General features: G+C 38.2%; 1 pseudogene; it reads right to left on the minus strand.

The window, feature by feature from the left end:
* Positions 1–2,798: 2,798 nt before the first annotated feature.
* Positions 2,799–6,874, minus strand: LOC121825616 (small ribosomal subunit protein uS5 pseudogene; annotated as a pseudogene).
* Positions 6,875–7,499: the final 625 nt, after the last annotated feature.

Raw genomic sequence — 7,499 nt, forward strand, 5'->3', positions numbered from 1 at the left:
ATCATTTCTGCCTCTGACTCTTAGAATTTTGAAAGTTCATTTTTACTTTCTCTCCAGTTTCTTTTCATATATTATTTGTTGGAACTGGACTAACATCCGTTTCTACACCTATCATGAAGTATCAAAAATTAGCAAATAGTATTGATTGGAAAGTCTAACATCTTAAACACTTATAGCTTTCTAGCATAAAGACACAAATTTCCAATGAGCTATTCATTGTGGTAAATTTTGCCATCTAATTTATTACACATTTAGTTATATCAGGAAATCATGGAAAATTCCAGATTTTTCAGTCCTAATTCAATGACATGGTGGTATATATACTTATTCTTAACCTCTTTAGCAGTCTGAAAACAAAACTCAGTTCTCTGAGTATGGAATCACCACTCCCAAATGTTTACACAATTTTCAAATAGAAAAATAAAAGTAAAATGATATGACAATTCTAACATAAACAAATATTGCTTGTGATATATGCCCCTGAAAGAATTCCCATATTGATTGGTATTATTTATTTTAGTTTGAAATACTCTTTGACTTATATATTTTTTTTCTTTTTACAGTGAGATATTGAAAAAATATATCAAAGAAGCAGGAATTCCAATTTATTGCCAATCAGATATGAACATGTAAACCAACAACAAGAACACACCATTTTTCATGTATTAGTCTATTAGGAAGAATGGATCAAATTATGCACAAATAGAAGCAGTCTAAAAGTAAATATTAAATCTTTATATTGAGTTTCTAATGAGAAAACTTACATTCTGTAGCAAAACCAGTCATTTTCATCTATAGTTCACATCCACAAAGTTCCAAAATTAATTTTCTAATAACGCTCTCTTTCTAGACTATAGCCATGCTTTTGTTTACTTCTCCTACCATAGACAATTTTTAAGAATCATGAAAGTTTTAACATGAAAAATATGAATTACCACTAGTATTTTCAGATGAACTGAAACAACGGTTTAAACAGTGTTTGTGTATGCATATACATCTTTATGTGTGTTTAAACATGTATTTAGAGGGTAGTGTCTATATCAACTACTTTTCACCATATATTTTGAGTTAGGGTCTCTCACTGAACCTACAGCTCATCACCTCAGGCTATCAAGACTTCAAGTAATAGGGATCTTCTTACCTCTGATTCTTTAGTGCTGGGATTACAAGCTTAGCTATGATCATCAATTAATCCAGAGATGAGGCTAGTGTCATTTTGACTCAATCATTTCTCTAGGCACCACCTCTGAATGTTGCTACAATACAAATTAAAACCACAATGTGTGAGTCTCTGTGGGATGCTTATTTGTTTATTACAGGGTATCTCTAGGTAGCTCTGGCTGTACTGGAACTCAGTATGTAGACCAGCCTACTCTGGCCTCAAACACACAAAGATCTGCCTGCCTCTGCCTCCTGAGAACTGGGACTAAAGGCATGTACTACAATAAATGGCACAAGTCATGTTTCCAACCATAGAGCATTTTCATAGACATTTTTCCATAAACCTACTTTAAAAAGATTTTTGATAAAAGCTTTGTTAAGAACTAAAACTACTCTATCATTTAAATTTTAGGGTTAAGTACCAGTAAGGCAAAGCCTATTATCGATGAGACTGTGCTTCTCTTTTGATTCATGGACCCATGGAATAGATACAGTTTAAAGGTAAACAGTAAAAAATTCCAAAATGAAGCACAAATTTTTAAAAATAAGGAATTTGAAAAAATTTTGGGATCTTGAAAACCAATGCAGAAAATAATATTTTAGTAATCTCAGCTATGTTAGTGTTAAGATTATTATTGATGATAGGTAAATAAGTGTATTCTATTATAAAATGGACAAGAGAGTGAGATTATAAAACTTACACTTTATTTTCTTCACTTTTCTCTTGCTTTTCTGCCTGCAATATTTAATGTGGGGTATTAAAATTTTACAGTTAGTTCAGAATTATATTAACATTTAAATACTGTTAGTACATTGCATAAAATATATTCTTTGAAGTATTATTTTAATAACATTTTATGTATTCAAACTGATATTTAATGAAATGAAAATGGATTTTCTCAGTCCTTTTTAAGTTTTTGTTATTTACTATGTTGAGAAATGTGGCTTGAAACATCCTCTGCAATTTGTGCTTATATTTTGCCTTAAGTCTTCTTTGGGTTAATTTCAAAATAAGTCTATTCAATTGTTAACACAAATGCACAAACACTGAACACTAAATCTCACCATGCATTCTTGAAAAATATAGCAAAATTCACTTTAACTTCAAAAGAAAAATGTAAAAACTAATAATGAAGAAATCTAAACAGGCATGAAATTGCAATATATTTTCAGGACCTCAGTGAACTTCAACATCATCAGTTTATTTATTCAACCTCACAATACAGCAAAATTGAAATGTACTTGATCAACATATGTGGTTTACTCAATAAGTAGTCACAAACAAAATGATTCAGTATCCAGAAGTAATTGTGGAACCCAAATGCTTTTTAATATGACTAATTGACTAACTACATACATAAATATAAACAAACGGTGACTAAAGAGGAGATATTAAGAAGTACAAGGAAGTGTTTTATATTCTACAATGATTGAGCCAATACCACGCCCCCCCCCACCAGCCTCTGATTTTGGGTTTCCTTCTGAATTTAATTTCCAAGTTAGTCAGTATTTTTTACAATAGCAAATAAGAGACAAATTGTTAGCATTTCAATAGAAATTTTGCAAAAATTGTATTGTTTCAGTGAAAAGGAGTTTTGTTTAGTTAAATTTTCTTCATTTTTCTTGTATAAATACCCTTATGTGGTGGCCACAGCTGGAGCTTGGGTCCTCTGAACAAAGACTCTGGTGTAGGTTTTCACAAGATGGTCAGTGAATTCCTGGTAAGGAGACTTGGTGAACACAATCTTTTTACAGAGGTTAGGGGTCCAGAAACTGTAAGTCTTGGAGACAGCATCAAAGGTGGCTTTAACAAAGTTGTCCAGGGTAGCAGTTTAGCCCCTGGGTAATGGGTAGCCATCATCAATACCAGACACCATCAGTAGCTTCTTGGGCATAGGAGATGGGTCAACACAGAGCCACAGCAGCCTGTTACTTTGTATGTAATGTTTGGAGGGCTTGCCAATCTTGTTTCCCCAGTAGCCTCTCCCCTACAAGGGCAACCAAAAGCTTGACCAAGACAGCCCCTTTAATGTCAGGCAGTATCTACCTCCTTGTAACACTTAACACTAAGACTAACATGATCATTGTAATCCTCAATAGTGATAAAAGCCTTGAATCTGGTCTACTGGTCAGCCACAGTCTGCTTCCACACAGGCACAATCTTTAGAACCTCATTATGGATTACCCAGTGTCTGGAGATTTTGCTATGTCCAGCATGGGATATCTGAAGGAAAAAAATCTACTTACACTATGCTCTTATATATGTTAATTTTATTCCTCTAAGACAAAACTTTATCTACACAGCTACAGCTCTGTCAGGCTTTCAGATCAGGAATAGCTCTAGATGCACCAAGCTCCTTATCCTTCTACTTTATTTCTCTGGGGTGAAATCCTGACTCCATAGCTTCAGTTCTGTCTGGTTCCCTCTCATAGTCCTGCTTGTGATACCTCAGTAAAACCCCCCACTCTATTCCCTACAGACAAAGAAAAGCTTAAACCAAGATTCCTAAGTGTAGATAAGAACTTAGACCCCTTTTCCCCAGGTGGCTGTACATGCTACAGGGACTTTGGAAAACACAGCCAGGATATTCGGCCAAAAGACTAAAAAGGGAGGCAGGTTAAAATAAATTATATGGTCTGTGCCTTTAAGAACTAACCTCACAAAGAAAGGGGAGTGCTCCTTCCAACCTCCCTGCTGTGAGTGAGAGATTTGAAAGAGCCTCCCTGGAGGCTTGTAAACTTAGAAAACACTTTACTTTTACATACTGTACCTAAAGTCTCCAGTGGCAGCTTTGGGGACACGATCTAGGCACAACAAGACCCTCACTCTATTGTCTCAAAAAGGGGAGCTTAGACAAAGATATCTCAATATAGATAGACCCAGGCCAGTTTCAAGTCCCCAGAAATGATGGCACCAGCCCCAGGAACTAAAGAACAGAGTCAGGATGTCTGATGGTAACCAATTAACTACGAGATGCCCCTCTCAGGAGATAACATGACCAGACCCCGGAGAGGAGTTGTAAAACTCCTGACAGGGCAAACAGATAAGCTAGAATAAGATAAAGTCCAGGCCTGGGAAAAACTGGACCAATCAAGGATGGACCCGTACTAACCCCTCCCCTCTAAGAAATTTTGTCGGTTTCGCCTATAAAAACTACCTTCCCCAAGAAAGAGTAACTCTTCTCTGCCTCACTTGAGATGGCTTGAGTTGAGTTCCCTGTCATGACTTGTAACAGATAAACCTTGCTTTTGCATTCTGGTATGCTCGTCCTTGGTGGTCTCTCTGGGGGTTATAATCTGGGCACAACACTGCTAATGACTAAGCCCTTATGCTTCCAACCTCATCTTCATCCTCTGTTTCTTTATTATCCATCTCTACTATTCTCTACTCCTGGCTCATCTATATTATCTCTGTGTTCTTCTCTTCTCCCTGGTCATGCTCTCCTGTCTACTCTACAGAAAATGTCTGTCCTTTCTTTCCCTGGCCATGTGGTTCTCTGCCTTCTGAGGAATGTTGTTCTGCCTTCCACCTTGATATGTAAAAACCTCTTTTGTTCTCAGTCAATTGCTCTGGAGAGCCCTTTAAGCTTCAAGGCCAGAAGATGGTCTGAGCTTCATTAGCACAAGAAACAAAGCTATGCCCCTCCCTGCAGCTTGTCTTTGCTTACATGACCTTATCCAAGTACTGGCTCCAGCAAGGAAGTTAGTTACCTAGAAGTTCAGCAGGTCTGGGGAGCTGAACTGTTACTAAATGGTCTGGAAATATTTGGACATGCAAAAATTTCATAGCAGAAGACAGCTGAAACATTAAAGGTTTGATTGTTGGTTATGCTGCTGCTGTGCTTTTGGCTGGCAGCAGAGGAGAGTGCTGATCAGAAGAATCACAAGCCATCATTACCTCTATAGAGCTTTATTGGGAGAGAGGGAGAGGGAGAGAGACAGAGACAGAGAGAGAGAGGGAGGGAGAGAGAGAGAAACAGAGAAACAGAGAGGATGCACGGAGGGAAGAGAATGGAAGGAGAGAGTGCAGAAAGGAAGAGGGCACACAGAGGCCATGCCCGCTTTTTAGGCTGGGACACCATCACAGGCTGGTGACATAATTAAGGACAGAATCTTTACATTGATATCACTAAATATTCATAATAAATGACTTCCCTTTTGACAGACCCTTGGCCAGTCAAAGTATAGCTTTAATACACAACTGAATCTCTATAATATATTCTTGTGGCTAGCCACACCTTGTCCTTTGGGGATGCACTCAGGAAAAAATTCAATAAACTGGAATTCCTTAAAGGGCAGAGAGAACAGGTAGATGTCCTCCAGGGACTTGTTCTTTATATCCTTAACCAGGCAGCTCAGTGTGATGATTGGAATCCATGCCTTGTCTTCAGCCCTGTGGCCTTGACCATGACTAGGCCTCTAAGATTACTGCGGAATCTTCCTCAGAAGATGCCTCAGCTTCATAATCCTGGGTGCCTGGGTCCTCACTGCCTTCCCACTGCATGAGCATCATTTGGCACTTGGTGTTTTTTTGAGGAAGAAGGAGAAAGAGAAGGAGGAGAAGGAGGAAGAAGAGAAAGGGGACCAGGAAAGGGAAGAGAGAAGAAGCAGAAAAGGATTTAAGTAAGCCCTGATTTCTCTTCATTTGATCACTGACTCAGTGGTTTCCTCTTTCCACTTCCCATTTTGTCTCTGTTTGTTTCTCCTTTCCTTTTTTTCTTTTCTTTTTATTTAAAATAGATTTTTCTCCTACACAATACATCCCTACCACTGTTTTTCTGTCTCCTATCCTCTCCCCACTCTCTTCCCCCATATCCCTATTTCTTCTTCAGAAAAGAGGAGGCCTCCAAGAGACAACAGCCAAAATGGGCAAAATAGGATACAATAAGAAAAGGCAAAAGGCCTCCTGTCAAGACTGGACAAGACAACACAATAGGACCAAAAAAAAATGTATCAAGAGCAGGCAAAAGTGTCAGAGAAGCAACAGCTCCCATTTAGTAGTCCCACAAAACCACCAAGCTAACAGCCATAACATACACAAAAGCTACCAGCTATAACATAAATGCAGAGGGCCTGGTGAAGACCCATACAGGCCTCATACTTGTAGTTTCAGTTACAGTGAGCCATTGAGTCTATGTTGACTCCATGGGCCCTGTTTTACTGGTATCCTTGAACCCTCTGTCTCCTACACTATTTGCTACCCCCCTTCTTTGGGTTTCTCTGAACTCTAAAGTGAGAGACCTGTTGGAGACTCCAGTTTTGACTCTCTCTCTCTCTGCATGATGTCTAGCTGTGCATCTGCTTTTATCTACACCCAGAGGAAGTCTCATTGATGACAAGTGGACAAGGCATTGATCTGTATAGCAGAATATCATTAGGAATCATTTCTTTGTGTTTTTTGTTTTATTTTTTCCAGTTGTTTTTGGTTTGACTCTAGGTCTCTAATCTATCCAGTCTATTTCCTGGCTACCTAGTCTCTGTAGAACATGGGCTGTCTCATAGTCTAAGCCTCCAAACAGTGATTGGTCACTCCAAGTTCTATGACATTTTACCCCAGTACATCTTTAAGGCAGGACAAAATGTAGGTAGAGGGGTTTGTGACTGGAATAGTGTCCACATTTCCCTTTCGGTAGCCTATAGGGTACCTTCTCTAGCTAAAACAGAAAGTAGAGGTTGAAGGCTCCATGTCTATACCAGCTCGACCTCCGTACATTCCATAAGTTTTGTGGATGCTGTCCTCAGCAATACAGTGCCACTGTAAATTTTCAGAGAGTGACTTTCCAATCTAGCAGCAGCCTGGGTTGTTAAAGGATATCCACAGGACCCCCTGGGCCAACAACTCAACTTAATATAACATAATCCCACCTCAAAGTCTGTATAATTTGCAAAAGCAGTTATGAAAGGTTTGTGGCAATTATGAGGAAGTGGTTGAATCAAACAATGGCCATGGTAAAATAATATTGAAAAGCATTTCAAACTCAAGTTTTAAAGTAATTGTAGAGGAAAACTGCATCTTGTATCACACCCCAATCTTCTCTAAGTCCCATAAGGTTCCTGTTCTGCTTCTATATAGGGAGTTGCCATGCATTCCTGTACCTATTAACTGAATAAAGCCTAGAGAACCCATTTGTGCCACTCAGCTTATTTTTATTTGTATTTTTAAAAATATTATACTTAAAGTTACTTTTCTGAAAGCATAAACTGTGAAATATTCAGCAATAATTCTAGTCTCATAATCCAAACATATTAGATAAACAACTATTTACTAAACAGGATAATAACACCACATCTAAATGACTTTAATGTAGGATCTTCAATTTAATTGGTACTCATCACTG

The sequence above is a fragment of the Peromyscus maniculatus genome, chromosome X (genome assembly GCF_049852395.1).
Source record: "Peromyscus maniculatus bairdii isolate BWxNUB_F1_BW_parent chromosome X, HU_Pman_BW_mat_3.1, whole genome shotgun sequence".
Classification (NCBI taxonomy): domain Eukaryota; kingdom Metazoa; phylum Chordata; class Mammalia; order Rodentia; family Cricetidae; genus Peromyscus; species Peromyscus maniculatus.